Consider the following 22,700-nt stretch of genomic DNA (forward strand, 5'->3'; position numbering starts at 1 on the left):
AATAACTAGTGATTGGTCAGGGTAAAATGTAATCCTCTCATCACGAATGGCAAGCAATGCAAGAATGAGTGGAAATGAGATGGCCATCTAGTCTGAATAGCAGGTCAGTTGCCCAAAGTTATCTAGATATATTTGATATTTGAACCTATATTTAGGCTTTTTATAAAGTACATTATAATTAATGAAACCTTGTTGTGTTTGCTGACCAATAGTAGTGCTATTGAGCAATATCTTTACAATCAGGGTCCCAATTTTGTTTGCATTGTGCACACCCATGAGATCACTCTCTTTCCTGCTTTGAAAACGTTAAATGAGGAAGGACATCAGTATGTTTGTTAGAGCTCAAAGAAACACACAGTTTACTTGCAATGTAAACTTACTTTAACTCTTGTTGGTTTACAATAGAATTCCACAGAGCACATTTAACCCGTGTCATGTCCGTGTCCACCCGTTACAGGGCTGCAATCCGGGCAGTATTCAGACACTGCAGATGGCTTTGCTATCATTATATATTGAATACTCTATAACCACAATGTTGCACTTCCGGGATTGCTTTGTTGCCGATGGAATCGGTCTAAATCCAGACCGCTAGCTAGACTATCTGTCCAATCAGAGTTTTCTGTTGGATGACTTTAACAACTTTTGAACATACACAATCCACCAAAACAAGCTCCTTCCTGAGGCTATTTTGCAGAGGCTACATAGGCGCTTAGCGCCATCCATGGCGATTGGGATTGGTTTAAAGAAATGCCAATAAACCAGAGCACGTTTTTCTTCCATCCCAAAGGCTGTGGGGACTAGCCAGCAGCACCTCCGCAGCGCTATGGAGGAGGGTCTGGAAAATCAAGACTACACATTGAAGCTCAGCTCCAACAACGCCAACAAGGCTTTATTTTGTGACCATTGAGCTTAATGTACTGGACATGGATATATTTAAACTGCCACCCTACCAGCAGTTCATTGCACCTCATTGCTCCAATTTTAGCATTTTCAACATTGTATCAGCCGAATAACGTAATTATTGACAATTTTATGTCAATTGTTTGCTAACTTGCGCTTGCGAAGATCATTATAGCTGACATAAAATCATAGCTTTGAGTACATATGAGAACTCTCTTCAAGTAAATCAATAGTAGTTTCAACAAAAATCAGCCTGCAGGCATGGTCTTTCATGTTATAGTTTGTGTGGGCGTGTCTATGTGCAGAATGAATTGGGCAGATCAAAGCACTGGCATCACCTCGCCTCTCATATTTTTGTAGCAAACTAATGTTCATATTCATTTTATGCAGACTATTGCGGGATGTAGTGCTTGATTTAACCCTACCGCTGGAGGCGATTTACAAAGAAGCTTATTAAATGCAATTTATATGTAGGCAATTTTATTAGTTTTGACTAAAATCTATTTTTAGCCTTTAGTTTATGTGTATAAGTAGCGTACACCCACAGATGGTGCTACTCCCTGGTATTGAACAGTATATAAATCCCCCTGTTTTAAATAGTGTAGATCATCCTGTCATTTCTTTGAATATGTCTGCAATGCAAAAAAAAAATCATTAAATTTATCTTGTGGTTTTAGTTGTATAATAACAATGTTTTTTTCCGCAAGTAAGAAATCTTCTTGCTTTAGTACATAACTAACTCTCAGGTTCTAATATTTCCTTGAAGAATCATTGAAGTGATCCTGATATACTTAGTAAATATGGGACCAGATGTCTAGTTTTTACCTTCCGGAACTACACCTGTACACAAAGCTCTCAATTTACTAGTGGATTTACCTTCCAGCCCTCCGCTACATCCTTGATTAGTGACTGAAAGATTGACGGCATGGGTAGAAGTAGCCAAAATGAGTTTCCCTCATTGGGTGTCTGGGCTCACCCTTAGGCACGGCTGAAAAGCTCAAATATCCAGAATCAGCTCACTAAAGAAAGCCAGTCAAAGTAATTTTTTGCAGTAATTTTGGTGCTTCCGTATGCCACGCTCTGTGGAGGTATTCTGGGCACATCCAACCGGGAGGAGACCCAGGGGCAGACCACACAACTGTTGGGAGGGATTATACATCCCATTTGGTCTGGGAACTCCTTGGGATCCCCCAGGAGGAGCTGGAGGATGGGCTGGATAGAAGGATGTCTTCAATACAACTCAGACCTAGGTGTGGAAGGGGATGTGGAAGGATGAATGGAGTGGAAGGACCTAGAGTAAAAACATTGTAACATAAAAATAGCCATTCTTGTGGATTTAAAAGTAGTCACCAAAATAACATTTTAAATTTGTATCAGTGGAAAAGCGGACAAGACAACCATCCCTGAAACTTAAAAATGAGCAGAAACACTTTATAGTAGGCTAACCATCACTAATATATGGTACATTACACATTACAGTTAATAGTGAATTTAATGTTAACAAACAATAAATGATGATTTGTAATGTCAATCGCTGTCAAAATTAATTGCAATAATAACGGGTTAACGCAAATTCCTTTTGACCCACAATTTGTGACGCGCACACAGTGGGGACTTTGGTCACATGCATGACTGTTATGAATATAGGTGCAATATAAATGCCTCCACCGAGCCATGACACATTGTCTCACACTTTATTTATTTTTGTTTTACTTACATTTTTGTTTCATACTGTTTTGTTTTGATCCCACTTAGTAGAAAGGGTTGTTTTTGAAAACCTTAATTTTCACACATGTGGTTAAAAATAATTCTATTTAGCATGCTGTAATGCACGAGGTCCATTGTTTTGTGTTGAGCCAGTAAAAAAATGGGACATTTAGTTAAACTTTACAAGTGTAGAGTGGGACACTGCATCGTGTTAGTATGACCAAGTAATATTAGAGTCAGGTCAAAATGTTGTTTTGCTTGATGGACTTGAGTTTGCAATAATATACTTTTTAGCATATTTCTGAGTATACGGTACCTTTTTGAAGTATATTCTAGACAGTTTGTCATTGTTTTGGCTTGTTGCAGTAATAATAAACTTTGCATAAAGCAAGAATTATTATTAGTATTTGTCCACTCCCTTGTTGATAAGAGCATTAAAAACTTAAAAACTATCCCTTTTAAAGTTCATTTAGAACAGATGTAGATCAACCTGAGATGTACTTTGTCTTATAGCTAACTAGCATTAATATTAGCTTGCAAACATTTTATGTTAAACATTTTAAATGCTAAACATCAGCATGTTAGCATTGTAAAGTCCAGACGATGGCTGTAGGCTCATACTCTGCTTTGTATACTGTATTTTTGGTTTACATTGCTTTGAATGATGAAGTAATCCTTTACATTGTTATACAGACCTGAATCCCAAACGTCAATTGTTGCAGAACCAGATATGACCGTACACACCAAAGCCACAGATATTCCAGACATTGCTGGCTGTCTCTCTGTCCAGCCAAAATGCAGACGTCTGCTCTTTTCATAGTAGAGTGATGCATTATTAATGAGCCCGTATCACCATTCTAAACGAGGGAAAGGAGAAAGCGGTCGAGTCGCTCAAGTCAATTTAAATATTCCTGGATCACTGTCTCTGCCTTGTCCTCATCATATCTTCATTATCTCCCCGTCCTTCAATTTATTTTTATCAGCGAACAACCAAAGGACCAGTAAATGAGGAAAAGGAGAATTCCCTCTTGCATGGATGGAGCAGAGAGAGGTTTGATGTGGCACGCAGACAGGGGAGAGAAAATTCAAATACCACAAAGAGTGTTCGCTTCTGTTTACAGCAGCGATGGACTTATTCTTTCTTTTGCTTGCTGCATCTAGCTTAAGGCAGGAGAGAAAGGAGAGAGTTTGAAGAGCTGACACAATGAGTCAGAGCGAGGCCAGAGTGAGGGTGACGGAGAAGGAAGGGCGGTAAAGGTTTAGGAGTCTGCACCGACAGCTTTCTCCTGCACTCTGACAGAGCTTTGTTGAGGATCCAGGGTCTCACCGCTGTTGCTGCTCCAGGGTTTCACTGATATTGCTGTCGCAGTAAGCGCCCAGCTCTGACCTTTTCATGCAAACTGTACAAATATCCATCCTTCACATGTCGACCACTTTTCCACAACCTACCCCTGTGTTTCTGGATCCACGTGTATGAGAGAGAAAAGGAGGTTGAAAACAGGCAGTCATGTGTTGACAGATGGCCCACACTGTCAGTAAAACGTCACAGACCACATCTCCCATGAGGCAGAGCGGTGGTGAGGATGGCCATTGCCATCTGTGCCCCTGCAACAGATGCTGCAGACATTACAGAAGCCACATGTGTCACACCATGTTTCATACACAAGGCTGACTGTAATGCCCCATGCAGGGTATTAGTTTGGGTGTGTCAGCACTGTGGAATTGGTTGATATTTTGCTGCTGCAGCCTGCAAACTAACTCTGACATATTGGAGCTGTAAACCCTATTCTGTCGCTCTCATTTCTCCTCCTCTCTGCTTGTCTGTCTCTCCATCATCCATCATTTGTCTATTTCCCTCTCTCCGTCTTCCTGCCTGCTGTCTCTCTCTTTCTTCTGCTCTCTGACTGTAGTTAAGAGAGAGCATTAAAAAAGATGAGCAAACACGCTGGCTACCTCGAAATTCATTTGCAAGCCTCACACACCGCCCCACCTCTGCCTTTCCTTACACCTGCAATATTCCTCCTCTGCTGCACAGGATTAAATTTAGATGAGAAATGTATTGTATTCTTCATTCACTCAAGTAAAAGAGTAATTGAGTTAAGCTGTCTGGTTTCTGTCTGTTGGGGAGCATCAGAGATTAGGGCCTCTGTTGGGAGAGATGAAATCACTGCTTTAAAAGATCACCGCATTTTTACTGACAGCTGGCTTGACATTTCAGAATTGTTTTTCTTCTTTTCTTCCTAGTTCAACAGAGGGAAATGCCATGTCGTTCCCTTATTTCATTGTGGGATGTCTATGACGATAGTTACGTGTTGTAACTCTAGATTCTATGAGTAGTCACCCTTTGAAAACATGTGACCACAACCACGTGGGGACGCCATGACGCCATCTTCTTGTCTGTAATTATATTTGCTGTTGCCTATGTTAAGATTTGACACAGCATATTAAATAAAATGTATTTACAATAGGCATTCATGGTTGCACTGCAGCAGTAAACAATAACAGTTTGACACCACAAAGTATTTAAATTGATTTTAACAAGACAATATAAACGGACTGAAGGGGAAGACTACGTGGAAAAGGGGAGAGACAGACCGTGGCAGGGAGACGTTAGCCAATTGGCCAGCTTTGCTTGCTTATACTACTCCTAGCCGTTAGCCTGTTATCTTAGCCAGATTCAGATTATTGTATAACTAAACAAATACATTGTCTTTACAGACCGACAGCGCACATGATGGATTTTTAGCACTTGCATGATTTCACTATTGCTACAATAATAATAATTATATTAATAATAATAATAAATATTAAGCATTTGGCTCCCAAGATTGCTCGACCAACCCGGTCATTATTAAAATTGGGACGTTCAGTCAAAGTCAAGCACGTCGGAGATCCCATTTTGCAGGGTTCACGCTATACCGGACCCTCCCTGTGGTCATGCTGCTCTGGGGGAGCAGCTGCACAGCGAGAAGCCGGGGGGCGCAGAGCGTTGCAGGAGCTCTGACTGCTGCCTGTCCGTGCAGCTGTCTGATGGCATCAGTAATAAATTGAGACTGTTTCATTACCGGTTAAAAACGTCTTGTTGTCACGTTAAATAGTGAACCCTGAACCCTGAACCAAGAACAAGCAGCGCTGTTCTGCTCTGTCTTTCTGTTGTGAACCATTCATCTAGTGTTTAGGTTTACACTATGTAGGTTAAACTCGGCAATTAATCCGTGGTTCACACGCAGCAGGATGTAGCCGGTCCATACAATCACCGCTGTTCCTCAAAGTCTTAAAACTGCTGGTTGCTGAAGAAAAATGAAGTGCAGATCTCTGGTCCCACAGTTGTAATATACAGTAACTGCGGACATAAGCTAGGCCTGTGCAGGGTACAAGGGCGCAAAAGAAATCTTCATGACTGCGCCTGCGCGAGGGATAAACCCGATAGCATTAGCTCTTTGAGGACAAAGCCTATATGACATTGAACTGACTTCTATGAACACCTACCAACTGGTACATTTATCAAATATCATTATAATTATGTTACTCTTTTCTTTACTTCTTTACTCTAGTGTTTTTGTCATTTATCAAAAAATATTTAAAGGTATTTAGGATAACTAGGGCAGTATTGCTTGGCAAATAGTTTTGCTGCTTGTAGAATTCTTCAAAACCAATTTGTACCCCAAAATAACTTAACAGAAGGACCCCACACCACTAAACATGCAACTCCACTGTATAGCCCACTTCTTCTACACCAGAGAAAGACATTGTTCTACTATATTTACCTGACAGAGAATGTTCAGAATTTCATCACAAAATATCACTATGAAAATGTGGAATAATCAGACATCAACATCATTGACTCATGGTGTTGCGCTACCCACCCAGCACGTTATAAGAGCTAAACAGCACATGTCTGCGTTAATCAACCACCGGAAACTTACTCTGTGTGTGTGTGTGTGTGTGTGTGTGTGTGTGTGTGTGTGTGTGTGTGTGTGTGTCTAATTTGGCATTGCACACACGTGTGCCCCTAGCAAGGAACCTCCAGTCCACAGTAGTTCTACTTTGCACATCTGTGTAGGTCTGAGATGTATTTCACATTGTTTTCCAGTTTCATGGACTTGTCCATGTTGCTGATGCAGCATTCTTTGGCTACTGGGACAGAGACATTCAGCCCATATAAATTCTGCTTGAGTGTTCAAGTTGGCAAGATGTGCGCTTTGTGTGCATGCTAAATAATCAACCAAGTGGATCTCAGCTCACTCCCAGAGAGCCAAAGCCAATCTTGATGTGGCAGAAGTCAATGCAGGTGCTCAGTGTTGACACATACTGTCCACTCAACAGCATTCTTCCAATAATCCCAACATGTTTCACTATGCATGTCTTCTTTGATTGCCTAGCCTAACATGCCTAACCTTACAGAGGACCTATTACACTTTGTCCTCTTTTCTGACCTGTAATGTGTAATGTGAAACAATGCCACAGTGTCAAATAATGAGCTAAATGTATTTAGACAGGAACCCTCCAGATAGCTTGTGTCTCAGTGGGGTCTTTGAATTTCAGCTCTGAGCTGTCCCTGCCCCACCGTTGCCCATTCAACACTTCGCTCGCCGCTGCGTCTGCTGTCTTTTTTTTCAATTTTTAGTGTTAGCACGTCGGTGGAACCATGTCTTGTAGAAAATATATCTTAGGGTGTGAGGGAAAGTTGTTTTTCTTCAGCTTGCCTAACCCCCAAATTCCACAAGATGCAGAACAGCTGCGGATCAGCTCCGCTGCGTGAAGGCTCCGTGCTCCGCCGTCCGTCAACACCCACCAGGTCCAAATCTGTTGCGGAACCACTGCGGCCTTGACTGACATCTGAAGACACAAGAACACATAAGATCTTGCAAATTCACATAGAATACAACCACAAAAACATCAACAGTTCAGTGCAGGGAAATATGATCCGCTGTGAGCAAGTTCTATTTTATTTTTTTAAATGAACCGTACATGTCTTTGTGAATGTGAGGCTGTATTAGGTAGAGAACTTTCCAGGCTTGTTCTTTTAAACTGAAAAATTAGACGGAAGTTATAAGAAAAATCATTTAAATGCAGAGATGGATATTTTTTGTCTCTCGCCATCTGACAACACTGCAAATTTTCCAGTGTGTGCAGGAATCTGCTTATCCCACCTAAACGGTACCCATGCCAACATGGCAAATGTGTCTAATGGATTTTACTGCGACGTTATTGCTGAGTAAACAAATAGTTATGGGCTAAATGAAAGCTTTTGTTCATGTGCACAGCAGAAAAGACTAAGTTCAGTTTTACAAGTCCCTCCCGAATGATTGGAGTTTGTTTTCTACAGATAAATGTTTTTTTATGCTGACTGTTTGGAAGTGAGCATGAGTGTGTCAAAAATTGACACACTGCTTCACGCTGTTTCAGAAATCCTGGTGTATATTTACCTAATGGTAACATCATCAAGCCACAATGTTTTATCTTTGCCTTTATCTTTGTTTGTCTGTATGTCTGTATTTTTGAGCATGGGGTTATTCTGAAATGTACATGTTCAAATTGCTTAAGTCTATGCCTTGTCTAAATCTTTGACATTCCACTTCCGTGAGTACTCCGTTGCCGACGGGAAATTCCACCGGAGTTCACTCATTTAGGCCGGAGATTTGTGAGGCATTTAAAACTCCGCTTAACAATGAGGACTATGGTTAACTGCTCCTCTGCAGGGTAAATCCAGACAGCTAGCTAGACTATCTGTCCAGTCTGAGTTTTTGTCGGCACGACTGAAACAACCTTTGAACGTACACATGTTCCACACATGTTGTGGCTTTTCCCGGCGCTTAGCGCTGCCCAAGACGATTGGGATTGGTTTAAAGAAATGCCAATAATCCAGAGCACATTTTTCTCCCATCCTGGAATGCTGTGTGGGCTATGCAGACCCTCTTTCGCACTGCTGTGGAGGGAGGTCTTAGCCTACCTTGGCTTCCATATTCAGAATGCCCCAGACTAACCCCAGGACATGAGGTTTGTAACCAAATTCAATCTTTCCGTCTGAGCACATCAAGGGCTCTTCAGTCCCAAGGCCTGTGCATTTAGATTCTGCAGATTTTCTACAGGCCTGTTGAAAGACTCAGATCTAAAGGAAACATAAACTTAGATAACAGTAGATAACAGTAAAACATGAAGCTTAAAGTCCAAGGTCTGGCTTGTATGGAGTCTATTCAGTAAGAAGAGAAATGAGAGAGAGCAGCACGTCTCTGGGTACATCTGAAGTGACAAGATAGATTCATGTCATGTATAGAAACCAGTGTATATAGTGAATCATCTAAGAAGATGAACACTGGCCACTTGAAGACAACAGTGCATACCTTCAGTGGTGCCAGCACACAGAGGTAGATGAAGGAGGAATAGCTCCAAAACACCCTTCTGTTTTTCTGCGTTTTCCCTATCTAACAGTAAACCTTCATTTGCCTGAATCTCAAATCAGCTAGAAAATTATAAAGAAGTGCTCAGTGAATAGATAGCAGTTATTTAGCCAATCCTGTGCCTCCTGTCTGGCTCCAGATACATCAGCATTTTCTCCTCCTATTCTCTGGCTTTTTCCTCCTGGGTTTTTGACAGTGATCAGGGGAGTTGGAGCAAAGCTGAGCTGAACAGTGCTGACAAAGCCAAAAGGCTCTGCACTTCAGGCTCCGGAGTGGCTGGATCGATGTAGTGCCATCACCGTGGCCTGGGGGGAATGGCTGCCACCATCCTTCATACTGCACTGGATGTCCTCATCTGGCTCTCTGTCACCTCTCTGCCTGTGGCGGGCAGAGATTTATGCAAAGCAGACAGCTCAAGTCCAAGCATACGTTATAGGTTAGCGAGCTTCAGCGCATGACACAGGCAATACTGTTGGCTAGCTGAGATAGGGAAACTGAAAGTTGAACACCTACACTGACAAGTTAATGCTGGCAAAAAAGTCAAACTGTTAAACAAAATAAAGCTTAGCAATTCATTTGGCGTGAAGCCTGAAGCTATTATCGCAGCACAGCTGACTCTTCCATCACAGACTTTGTTTACATGGGGATTTGAAGGTTTAAATATACTTTTCACACTCCAGTTCATTGCCTGTTTTTATTTTTTATTATTTTATTAGTATGATATGCATTTTTGCCCTAAAGGTGTGTGAGCATGTGAAATGTGTTTCTAAATAGTTTAAACACTTAGTAATCGAGCAGGTTATTACATGTTCACCCAGGTGACTGTGATAAAGTGGGTAAACTTCCTGCTAAGTACTGAGAACTTTATTGGAGAGTGAAAAACTGGGTTTCAACACTGACATCTGTGTGCGTATGCCAGCATTTGTGTATTTGCTATAGATTCACTTGTGCATTGCACACACATGTCCCAGCTTTCACATACTGTATATCTGTTTAGTCAACGTTGTTTCTTTTAGAACCGTTTGCATTGAATCTTTGTTTTAAGCCTGATTTTCATTCTGCACACATAGGCGAAGTGTTTTTGCTTTTTTCATCCAGTTGGGGCCTGTCTCTAGGAGCAGAATAATCATGTTAGTTGAATAGAGTAGAACCAAGAAACACGAAACCTCACCAAAGACTATAGTAAGATAGCTACTCCGCCTTTTATTTGGTCCTGTTAAACTGCTAATTTAATGATAGTGCTTTGGGAGACAGACCCTTGGTGTGCTTTTGTGTTCTGTATTTGGTACAGCTATTTCTGGTTGGGTCTTAGATACTCAGGCTTTGCCTCGAGTGAAAACAAAATTTAGCAAACCTCTCCAGGGCACCAGAGTACATTTTAGAAGCAGCTTGCCAGGCTGGCAACTAGACATCAGTTTTTGGTTGCCATATCGACAGAATGGATAGTGATTTTTAATTGTTTGTTGTGGGAGTGATAATGGTTCTGTGTGATTATAGGCTATACTCATATTCATGAAAAATGGCACCCGAGAATGAGTCAACATATTTTACTTAATACAAACTTCTCTCTCTGTCTTTTTTAGTGTTAGACACACAAACACACACACACACACACACACACACACCACACACAGAAATATATCTAGTAGGGAAAGTTAAAATAGGTGGAATAATTAAACCACCACCACCAACACCCACAGTTGTCAGTTTGGGTGTTATGGTTTATTTGAAAAAAAAAAAAAAATTGTTTTGGAGAATACAGTAAACAATTTTCACTTGTTACAGAGCCCTTTTTTCAAAATCTGCCCTCTTCTGTTAGCTGGTTCTGCTTTGCTTCTCAAGTTTGGATAAAGCTCAAATGTCTTTTTTGTTCAAGTTGAGTTGTCCGAAGACGGGTACTGTCTTGTGTGGCTGACAGTTTATCTCCAGAGTTGGTTCTTGTTGTTTATAACAAAACTCTTGCTTGCTTGTAGTAGGTAGAAGATAAAGCCCATACACTGGAGGTGAAGTTACATTGAGGGATTCCTTTAACACAGGTAAAGTGGTCGTCAATAGGGCTAAAAGCAACGAAATGGCGATGACTGGATATACTGGATTTACAGTAGGGTGTAACTATGGCGAGCTCTCAAAAAGTACAATAAGTAGTCTGTTATTCCCTTATGAGACAGTGTAATACTGGATGTTACCTGGATTTGTCTCTGGTATGGTTTTATATTACAAAGTCAATTAAATAATTTTAAGTCAGTAACTGTGGGAAAACAGTGTGAATAAGGCATAAATGCAAATCCCTGACAAACAGTCCGTTTGTCTATGCTATGCCTTGGTGCTTTCAATGGGGGAAATCTGACACTGAACTTTATATCCAAACACGCTGTAGCTATATGAAGTTGGAATATTTTTTTATTTTGGTTAGTGTTCACACTACACAATTGTCAAGCGCACCGAACATACAAATGTCGAGCAGTGGAAACAGTCAAGTGTACATATACTGGTCAATGCTAAACCACATTGCTCGATGACAGCTAAACGTCATGGATTCAACTTTGCTCCCAAAGACAACACATAAACCACCTACTCTACATATAGTGAATTGCCTAAGAAGGGCAATTAAGCCTATTTCCATTACTTGTGCGATAAAACATATACCCATTCTCACCTGATAACCTAAACAGCCGGATTCTTTATAGATTAATGACTTGTCTCCAGATAATGTATTTTTATCACAAGGTCATGAGTGATGCATTATCAGTTAATGAGAAATACAGAAATGTGTGGTGTGAGAGAGGCGAGGAGGGGGTAAATACACACACACACTAAGATACACACTCATTTGACCTTTCAGAAGGGTTTTTTGTGCCCTGCGGCGAGTTGTCCTGCAGTGATAAGAATAATGGTTTTGGCGCCATGGCCCGGGGAGACCGACCTCCCATCCCTCCCTGTAGATAGTTGAGCAGAGAGATTCTGCCTATCCTATTGTGCTTCCTACATTCACAGCAGACAATGAGTCTTAGTACTGGCCACTTAAGGGACAGCAGTATGCTCGTATTAAGGACCACTGGCAGATCTCTCTGATAACTGTCACTAGGCGACTCATATATGAAAAGGTTAGGAGGGGCAAAGTGGTGGATGAAGAAAGACAGGTATTTGATTATTTACAAGTCACCCCGATAGGAAAATGTCTTTGCAGGCCTGAAATACAAAGAGGACATTAACAGGGCATGATATTGTACCATTTGTCTGATGAGGCTTTTGAGCTGCGCTGGATTTCTCTGTCGAGTGTTGTATGCATAACAGCACAGTAGGAGTCCACTGATTTCATTTCATTTTAGGTTGGAGCTTCACTTGAATCAGCGAATAAGTGTGAAAGGGTCCTTGTTGAAATCCTCCCGTCACTATCTCTGTGATCTCAGCATTATGCAGTGTTAGGCAGCAGGGGACATCAAACACTCTAAAGAGGAAAAGTGGAAAATGTTCGGTGCAAATGTATTAGTCATGTTTTTAATTGATTTTCTGGAATAGGACAGAGTGACTTCAAAGCAAATAGCTGCTGAAAGAAACTCAGGTTTGTTGCTTTTAAGAGAGGGCTGCACTCTGAAAGCCTCCTTTTTATTTCTTTATCCAAGTATGTATGCCTATTTTAATCTTTCATTGTGTGTCAGCTGATGAACATAATGGAGCATTTAGCAGCTTAATAGCCTGATACAATATTTTCCTCTGGCGTTGATGAAGACTAAAACAGTGTTAAATTAAGAGTGGCCAGGAACTGGATGCTAGTGTTGCTCTGTGTCTGCTCAATGTGTAAAATAACAACTGTTACTGCCACTAATTCTACTTTATATGAGCTAGTTTAATCAATAATGCAGCTTGAACAATGTCGATTCTTCACTTATTGATATAAGATTAACTTTTTTTCTACATCATTTTTTCAGCATCCATTTCATGGAAGTATTTTACACAAACACTGTTCTTCTCACTCTTCTTCAGTGGGCTTGACACTCTATGTAAATGTTTCCTGTTCAGACCTTAAGTAGTATGCATACTCTCCAACTGTTGCTAGTTGGAGAGTTAATTATCTTCGAAGTGACAACATCAGCAACCGGCTCACAACAATTTGTCCCTATAGTCCGTGTAGCTGTGCTCTTTAGATAAGCGTCTCTTGAGAAAACCAACCTAAACCCACTTTTGTGTGCTAGTTGACAATAATGAGACCAATTACTTTCATCAATTGCTTGGCTGATTGATTAGTAGAATGACCTTTGCAGCTTCAGATGGCAGAAATCAGTGTGCAATTACGGGTATGTGAAAGGAGTCGGTGTATCTGACCTCTGATATGGGCTTGATCTCCTCCTAGAGAAAATATGCCTGGGTTTTGTCCCTGGTCTCGGAGCCTTGAGACTAATGGCTGGCCCTGGCCTATCGCTAGCCCCAGGGGTCTTCGGAGTAGAGACAGGATTAGAGAGAAATGGATGAGAGCAATGGATAATGAAGGAGATCTGTCTTAAGTCTAATCATTGGCTTTAGAAGTCATGATCGGGGCTGCAGAGAGGGAGTGAGAGAAGATAAAAAGGAATGTTTCCTGTTGTGATTACACCTTTTATCACGATTGATCATCCAATAAGTTGTCAGCCGCTCAGTGCTGTTTTTACTCAGCTACAGCAAACACGCCATTCACTGGTTTACATAAATGTAGTGAGAGTGTAGTTTCAGCAAACCTGGATGAAACACCTCATTACTAAGACGCAGTGAAACACCTTTTATTAATTTGTGTTGCCTTTTCCTCTGGCCTCCATTCCCTTAAATTAGTCTGTCAGGCATAACAAATATTTCTGTTTCTTGCTAAATGTTTTTTTTGTAATGCTAATTAGGCCAATTGTAGGGAATCACATCAAGATGCTGAACACAGCAGCTAAACAATCACCAGGGATTGATGCAGACACTTTTATGCAAATAACACAAGAAGAGGAAAAAGACGTAGAGAAGAAGAAAAAGAGCTGAGAGAATAAAGGGATGCAGGTGTGCTCAGTGAGTGGGTGATGTAGAGTGAGAGGGTGAGAGAGAAAATAAGAGAATGTAACAGGAAGGGGGGAGCAAATGAAAACTGATTTAAAAACTGATTACCTTGTGAGTGAGTCTTTGGTTTCTCTGAGGATGGGAGGAAGCCTGTTTTTAGTTACGTTATTAAGGCCAGTCTCCAGGGTAATCAAGACCAGCTAAAAATAACCAGCTGAAAGGGTGCTGCAGTCATAAACACTGGACACAGACTGGGCACTGCCTTATGTACTGTAACCGGACTTATTTACTAACCTGGTCATAACATCTCTGCATTGTGTCGGTTTATTGGATAAAAGTGTACCATTATCTTAAACCTGAAATTTCTTTTCTACATTTTGCAATGGGTACAGTAGGGGAAATGTTATTCACACTGAAAAAAAGTCTTACTTAAGAATTAAAGGTTTTTATTACAGTCATTACACGGTTGAGTAAAAGTCACGGATCCCAGTCCCCTGTGTCCCCTGATCCTTGACCCTAGTTTGCTCACATTCCCCGCTTTGTGACTGTGGCCCAGCTGAGGTCCTACCACTTGCTTTGGACTATGTGAAATGATGATATTGTACTGGGAGATAACAGACACTGTCTAGCCTTGAGGCAGTTTCTTCACTTCACCTCCTTAAAAGAGATATTGCAATGATAAAACGTAGCTCCTTCTCTGCTCACGCAAAATCAAAGGGGAAGCCTTGAAGGCGTGGTCTGGTGAGTGGGAGCCAGATGAAAGAAATATAACAAAGAAATGGTTGATATGTTTGTGTGGCTTGCTGTGTTTCAAAACAGGAATATTTCTCATTATCATAAGGCTGTGGCTGGGGCCACCAGCTCAGTTGGGGGAATTGTCAAGGCCTGTTTCCTGCCTTGATGCCAGTTTTCTACAGACGGTGGATTGATTGGGAGCCAGATTTCACTGACTTGGCATGGTCTGAAATTAGTGGGAAGCTGCTGATGACATGGTCAGCCAAACAGCATGCAAAAAACAAGTATGGATAGTGGGTGTTTGTTAAAGTTCACAAAAGTGTGAAGCTGTGAAGTTTAACAACATTTGTTTGCCGTATTTGAAGTCTAGTTATGAATTATTCTTCTTTAAAAGTTTTAAAGCCAGTGTTTGGTCATTTGAAAATATCCCTTACTTTTATGCTTTCACTTTCACGCAAAATATATAGAAGTTTCTTAATTTGGATGTTTTTGAGTGTAGATTTCGCCATCGTGTCTGTTATAGACGATATCGACAGCGAGAATAATCCATTTTATTTTTGTTACAAACAGTTGGTAGAAATGGTAGCGTTTTAGACGGAGCCTCAACGACGCCTGAAAGCACCATAACGTTATAAGGTGGAGAGAGATAGAGAATGAATGAAGAGAGGGAGCGCCCAAGGCCAACGGTGTTAGAAAAAAGCCGTGAATCAGAGAAATTAAACATGTTTTTGCTGATTTATCACTAGAAATGCAACAAGAATCTCATTATCACTAACGTTATCCAAATTCATATTTACGCAAAACAATGTAAAGAACCAGCTACAAACAACTCTAAAAGTCGGAAGTTAGGACCAAAGTGCAAATGGTCGCTATGGAGATGATACACCGTCTCGTCTCATTGGTGTTGAGTTCTGTTGACAGTTGATTTGACTTCCGTTGCTCTGATTGGTTCTAGGTCTATCCAGTTGAGTGCAGAGGCATTTTCTTTCCTGGTTCGGTTGAAGCACACCCCAATATCACAGCCCAATGGAGCAGTATCAGACTGATTTTCTGATTTTAGAAAAAACTGAGTGAGACAACGTCAGGCTACGAGTATTAGGTCAGACAGGGACAGATCATTTGTAGGTCACCAGGACTCCTGACCTTAGTTAATCCTGGCGCACCTGAGGGTAGCACGTATTGGGACACACTGGTGCCCTCTAGCTGCGCTATGCTTGGAAGATATCAGATTCTCAAACAAAACCCCACATACAGTACACACTACACACGAACATCCACACTGAGAGGAGAAAAGCTCCTGGGCTGAATAGTGGTGTATTAATCACAATGACGCCTGGCACTGCGATCTGTGACCCAGTCTTTTAATTGCATCCGCTCTGCTTTGCTCCAGCTCTCCCTCTTTATCTTGCCTCTTTCCCCTTACTCATTCCTTAAGCCTCCTCATGCCCATGCCCATGAGAGGAGGCTAATGCAGAGATAAGAGGGATGTGCAAAAAACCCAATTGCTCACAGGATGGCGAATACAGCAGCATTGTAGAAACAAACGCTGAGATTCCAGCTATAACATGGAGCAAAGCTTCACTGTAAAATGAGATGATGTGAGGTGGTGTGCAGAGAAATCCAAATCTTTATAATACATAAAATACTGTGACAACCTTTGAAAAAAAGCCACGGAGCATGTGGCCCACGCAACATCCTGAATGTGTATGGATACATTACAGACCGATCTGCAGTGTAAAGACTATCTCTGTATCCGGACAGGCTTGAAGGGCCTTTTTATAGTCTTGTTTTTTTTACAGCTGTTCCCCCATACCTGTAGAACAAGGTGATGGAAGGAAAACAAAAGGTTTGATGGGGTTGGGGTGGTTGGCGGATGTTGACCATATACATAACAGCACTACCAAGATGGCAAGGTTTTGTTCTAGCGCCATAAGTGCAACAGATAACAACTGCATGGTGTTAAAAAATTAAAACATGAACACTGACACTCACAACTGCAGGTTGACAGCAATCGGGATGGTGGATGGGTCAAACAACACAGGACTTTCACCCGGGAAAATTGTGACATTTACACAAATCAATAAATCAAAACAACGTGACCATTTCACAAACTGGCTTGAGACCGGGTTGCGCACACACACACACACACACACACACACGCACGCACGCACACACACACAACTGAGAACGCAGGGAGTCAATGACACCCGTACCCATTTATGCGTCAGCCACAATAATCGTATATGCAAAGAGCTGGGGTCACACAGTCCCATTCCAAAATCTCTCTCCTCTCCCTCTCTGTCTCTTTATTTCTTTCACTCCGGGTCCCTTGCACGCATAAGCACAGACAGCTGCGCAACTTTGGCAACACACGCATGCACACACAGACACACACACACACACACACACACACACACGAGTCACAGTGGTTTCCTTTTGTGAGATCGAGCTGTCAGAGAGAACTGTGTGGGCTTTTGTTAAAACAGGGAACTGCAGAGGCAGAGAAATTTATTTCCAACTGCGGCAAAAAAAGAAGTCTTTCACAAAAGTCACATTGTACCTGCAGTGTTTTAAAAACAGCAGCACGTAAATTGAGTTAGTTATAAGCATTCCTGTGGGGGCACAGTAGGCTGGATTTCTATAGCATTGTGGATGGACTACATGATAAATCACAATGTCAGAAAATAGATGTGACGTCTTTACTTGCCAATCACGCCAGCTCCACTGCAGTTAATTCACCGCCCACTGAAAGGTGTAACATTTTCTCATGTCTTTTGCCTCTCGTAGGTGGAAAGATTATCCTTCGTCTCAAATATCTCTATAGTTGCTTTCAGGTTAAAGCCTTGTATGTTTAGTCTTTCTTCATGTTCAGGTACTGGACGATCACATGCACTTTTAATTTTAAAACACTCAAGTTCCCCAAAGAGGACATTTGAAAATGCTTGTCAGTCAAGCTAAAAAGGCGGTTTCTCTTTAGTCCTAAAAAGCTGACATGTTGAGTAAAACACAGAATGTTTTACAGGACCAAGACTTTTTTTAAGTTCATTGCTACTGTACAGGTATGAGCAGTGGGTTCTCATGTGGAAGTCAAGGACCTTATCTCTTAGTTTGGAAAGCAAGTTTTGTTGATTTCTTTCACAGAGTCACATCTGAATAATTTGATAATTCAGCTTAATGTGAGTGACACTGCTTATCAAACTATTTAAAAACTAAATGCTTGAGCATCCTAGCATTCCATTAATTGTTCAGTTTGAATTTCTAGTATTGGGAAAATAAGATTTTTCTTTTTTAATAAATTAGAAAATATATAACAAAAAATAACTTATCAAATAACTTGCAACATGCATACAAACTTCTAACTACACTGAAGTTACTTAAGGGATAATGTAGAGCAAGAAGGTCATAGCATAGGTCGTGAATCAACATGGAAGGGGTTGAATTTGTTATGGTTGTTTGTGTGTGTGTTTGTTTTCTGTTTTATTTTGGTAGTCTGTTTTTCTGTCTTGTCTTGTCTTGTTTTACTTCCTGTCTTTTGGTTTTCCCACTAGGCAGATTAGATTGTCTGCTGTCTTTCACCTGTTTTCCATCCTTTGTGTCACCTGTCCCTTGTTTTACCTCGTTACCCTGTGTATTTATTCTCTGTGTTGTCTTTGTCATGTTCACATTATTATATGTTTGTTATTTAGTGGATTTGGCTTGTCACTTGTTTCTGTCTTTGCCTCTTCCTGTTTTTTTGGATTCTGCCTGTTCCCTTTCTGGGATTCTGCCTGCTCCCATTCAGTATTTAGCCTGTGGGTAGTTGTGTTCTCTACCCTTTAGCTTGCGGTATCCAGGACTCCTTTGTTTGTTGTGATTTTTCCATAAAAATAAATCCTTGAGCTTATGTGTCTGCCGTCTCTGCATTTGGGTCCAACATTCCCCGTTTTCACATGACAGAATATGCTCTAATGACCTGCTTGCTTGGCATTATCCTGCTTATTACACAACTACTTACTAAAGAAATAAATAATTTAACTGCAATACTAATATAACCGAGATGTTTTTGATTTGAAATGGTCCTCTAGAGTCCATGACCAGAACTGCGTCCGTAGGCAGCGGTCTGCTATTCAGAAATAACAGACAGTAAAATTCCGTAATTGACCAAAGGCAGAGAACAAAGCCGTATAATACACAGAGACACTTCACAGCTCCTTGCATACAGCGTGTTCTGTATTTTAGCCCTGCTCTTTTACTCGTCAGCGGGCTCCATGCTGCCGTCTATCAAAGCCTCAGCCTGGCAAAAATACTGTTATTTGCAAATTGAGTGGGTGGCGTTGATTTTCCCGTTGGCTAGAGGAAAGCAGCAGGGTGCCAGAGGGAATGTTTACTTAGCATTGTGCCACAACTGCGATAAACAGCACCTTAACAAAAGCAGCTCCATATGCTCAGTCTGGACCTAGTTACCTGACTCCCTAACAAGTATGCCACAGTGAGACTTTCAACTTTAACTTCTCTTTACCGCTGCGCCAACCACAGAAAGAGGGCTACTTCGTGTCCAACATCAACCCATTTATGTGAAGTGTGTTACTGTTTAACGTCTATTTTTAGCTGTTGCAGCTGATGTGATTATCTTTATTTGAACACCTTTCAAATCACAAATAAACATACAACTTTATTAAAACAGATCAAATAAGCTGAAGAAGCAATACATACAAGGTGAGACATGCAGGATAAAAGCAAAAAACATAAAAGGGATGCTAAGACAGTAATAAAGGTTTTTACATAAAAGCAGGTCTATAAAAAGATCAATCTAGTCTTAAAAATGATCTGCAAAATCAAATAATCCCTTCTAAAACCAGCTAACAGGTGTATAAATGTCTGCAAATCTTGACCTTTTTGTGTTGTCTTTTTTTGCTCTCCTCTTTGAGGTTGTTTGTGTGCAATGCCTTCATCTCACTTCAACAATGGTAATATGTTACCCACCAGGGTGTTGAGACTCTCCTAGTTTGCATCATGGAGAAAGTGCATCAGTCTGCAGGAAATACGATCGAAGGGAGAGGAGGACAGGTGGGGGGTTATACAGGGAGGAAATAGGGACAGTAAGACGGACAAAGAGCTGTAACACTGGAGAAAAGGGAAGTGGAGGAGACAGGGGAGAGACAGTGACAGGAAACAGAGAGAATGGGAGAGAGGAGGCGTGCATGGTTGACAGGTGAACATGGTGTAGGCGGAAACAGATGGATGAGGGAGGCATGCTCTGTATGGATGCACAAAGCAGGCTGTGCAGAGTTACTACCTGTCATCTACATTATGCACATGTATTGTTTCCACACAAGAGCGACTTTGGCCTCCTCTAGGGTATTGTCGTGGATCTACAAGCAGGAAGAGACAAAGAGCATAAACGTGTCTCTGTGTTTGTGTGTGTGTGTGTGTGTGTGTGTTTTTGGAGAGCTTGGTGGTCGCCGCCAGTCACGGCTGCTTGCCTGCTCTGTTTTAGCCGCGTCTTTGTTGCGCTAACCGCTCCGTTGGACAGCATGTTCACTGCAGTACGAGCCCAGAGAAGAGCAGCCGAGCAGAATGACACCAGCCTCAGCAGCCTGCCAAACACCGCGTGGCATGGCAGGACACACTAAAATATACAGAACACACTGTGACACACACACGCACACACACACGGAGCATGCACACATTGACAAAATACACCCAGGGAAGCTCACACAGGGACCCAGATGCAGCCGTACACACACACATTTGCACTTATCTAGGCTACAAAATAGAAGAAACCGAATGCAAACACACACTTAAGCACACACTTGAGCTGGTGGTTTAAAACCCTTGATGTTTTCCTCCTGAACCAATGGAAAGCACAGGGACACACATTCATACACTCATAGACAAATAAGGCAATTCATATTAAAACACCACAACCATAACCAGCAAGGCACAAAATATGCCTCATTTTATACAGCTTACACTGTTTGCTGATTCTGAACTGCTGAGAAGGCTGTTTAAAGCAACACTTTCAGCCTTCCCATAGAGTGCATTAGCCATGCCCGCACCGTAGACTATATAATATTAATGGACAGAGCATGTGTGACGTCACCCATTGGTTTGTGGAGATCTGCTGTGAGTTGTTGGGTTTGCCATAACAGCCACAGCCATCCTGGTTGCAGATGTGACGCTTTTAGACGAGAGGGAGGAGTGAGGGAGGAGCTGCTTACATTCTACATTTTGTAGAGTATAAGCACACTTTCACTGGCAATCACATCATAGCCACACCCTAAAACACCCCCTACTTTATCGATTTTAAAATGACTAATTATATTATACAGTCTATGGCCGCACATTTCATTACCAGCCATGTATATGTACGCAAAGATTAATTTTCATCACAATAATTCACATTTCAGTCCATGCTGCATGTTATAGGTTCAGAAACTTATTTAAACTTAATTGAACACAGTGAGTTGCCCTGACAGAGAGAGGCATGCTGGGCAAACAAGGCTTGAAATGTGGTATCATGATGTCTCCTATTAGATATGCTCTTGATCCTTTAAGACATGTTGAATGAGTTGTTGAAATTAAGATGTTGAGGACTTTTCAAGCCCACTGACAACCACACACAGCACACAGTGGACTATGGATGTGTTTTGTCTTTTAATTGATGGACTGCTGGGTTTACTGACCTTCAGGGCCGTCAGCTGGAAGCCTTGCTTTTGTTTATTCATTTCAAGTTCAATTCTTCTTATAAAGGGAGGCCGTAGTTTGCCAAGCGTAACGTGGCAAAACAAATGTCATGCACTAGAGAACAATAACAAATAAGCACAGATTAGTTATCAGCGTTAGTCTTCACTCACTGGGTCTGTTTCCATTATGATGTGACAGCAATGAATAATCCGCATTGCTTTGCTTGCTTATAACCTTCTCTTGTCTTGAAATGGAACTTTAAACTAAGAGTTTTTTCATAAGGCTGAGAAAATTGATCCAATTATGGTTTTGTTTGATAGTTTCTCATTTACCTTTATCTGTTTGTTTCTGTGTGCTACAGTATCTGGCCCTCCTGCCTTTCCTTTTATTACCATGTCTCTCTCTCTCTCTCTCTCTCTCTCTCTCTCTCTCTCTCTCTCTCTCTTAGACTCACACACACACACACACACACACACACACACACACACACACACACACACACACACACACATAGTGTCTTTGTCAGTATCTCGTCTTAGCGTTGTCTTTTTCATCTTCATTTAACGCCGTGGCTGATCAGATTCCACCACCTGATTTGAACATGTGTGAACAGGATCTTCACACTAAGTAGATGTGTTAAGAATCAGGGTCATGGTCCCAGCCCCTCGCAGCTATTAACCAGTAGGAGCTGAATGGTAAACAGAGAAATGGCCCCGTTGCCCTAACAGAAAATCAAAAACAATGCCCTAACAATGCAGCGTAATGGCATTACCTCACAGACCACCTGTGTGTTCCCATGCCAACTGGCCCGACCAAAGCACACAAGGCAACAGACCTAACCTCGGACACCCCGCTGGTTTTATTGTAGAATTAACATCCAAATTAATATATGCAACAACTGAGGATAGATATTCTCAAACTACCTGTCATTTGAATTCACTCATACGCGTATTCACACACAGGCAGGCAGTCATAAGCAGCGCTTTGCCGTGTCCTTAAGTCTCACTTCTCCAGCTGCACCACAAGGGACCTTTCTAAGTGACAACAATTAGCCTGCTCAGTTCATGTTAATTGAAGTCATTTACATAATACATTCCTGCCATCACAATTCATCTGTGGACAATTCAAGCAGGTCTGTGTCATATTGTCCTCCCGCCTTGATAAATGATCCCCAAAGTAAGGCAATCAATTTACACAAAGCTTATTACTCACGTAACCATTGTTCTCTACTGGGCTGTATGTTTATAATAAAAAAATATGGATTGCATTTGGTAACAGATG

At 41.4% G+C, this 22,700-nt stretch overlaps 1 protein-coding gene across 2 annotated transcripts in view; it reads left to right on the plus strand.

Annotated features, from left to right (window-relative positions):
* The window catches only part of cdh4 (cadherin 4, type 1, R-cadherin (retinal)), a 199,448-nt gene that overhangs the window by 99,506 nt on the left and 77,242 nt on the right, over positions 1 to 22,700 (plus strand). The gene's annotated exons all lie outside the window — the stretch shown is intronic.

Source organism: Etheostoma cragini, chromosome 4 (assembly GCF_013103735.1).
Source record: "Etheostoma cragini isolate CJK2018 chromosome 4, CSU_Ecrag_1.0, whole genome shotgun sequence".
Lineage (NCBI taxonomy): Eukaryota > Metazoa > Chordata > Actinopteri > Perciformes > Percidae > Etheostoma > Etheostoma cragini.